Source organism: Sapajus apella, unplaced genomic scaffold (assembly GCF_009761245.1).
Source record: "Sapajus apella isolate SASKATOON/1434 unplaced genomic scaffold, GSC_monkey_1.0 scaffold21, whole genome shotgun sequence".
NCBI lineage: Eukaryota > Metazoa > Chordata > Mammalia > Primates > Cebidae > Sapajus > Sapajus apella.
In genome coordinates this window covers 13,212,356-13,212,979 of record NW_022436961.1, presented here as the reverse complement: position 1 = coordinate 13,212,979, position 624 = coordinate 13,212,356, and positions in this window count along the sequence as shown.

Below are 624 nucleotides of genomic sequence, written 5' to 3'. Positions count from 1 at the left end.
CCCAAAAAAAAAAAAAAAAAAAAAGATTTGTATGTGTGTATTTATTTATTGAGACAGGTTCCCACTCTGTTGCCCAGGCTGGAGTACAGTGGTGCAATCTCGGCTCATCGCAGCCTTGACCTCCTGGGCTCAAGTGATCATCTCACCTCAGGCCCCCAAGTAACTTGGACATGGTGGCACGTGCCACCATGCCTCGCTAATTATTGTATTTTTTTGTAGAGACAAGGCTTTGCCATGTTGCCCAGGCTAGTCTTGAACTCCTAACTCAAGCAATCCACCTGACTCAAGCTTTCCAAAGTGCTGGGATTACAGGCGTGAGCCACTGTGCCTAGGCTTAGTATTAATTCGTTCCTACCTGTACTTTTTGCACTCTGTAATCAGTATATTTTATTTTCAGGGTTCAAACAGTTCGTTGATCCCTGAAAAGCCTATAGGTCCTAGACACTATACCTAATACTAATAAGATGGTTCTTTATAAGTATGCCATAGAAGTCTTTCAAAAAATTTAGATAGTGCTTGAACATGGTTAGGTGTTTACATGGTTGGCAGCAACAGAATATTCTAAATTCATTCATATCCTCATTCAACAAGTTTTAGGGGAATATCAACGATGTGCCAGGCACT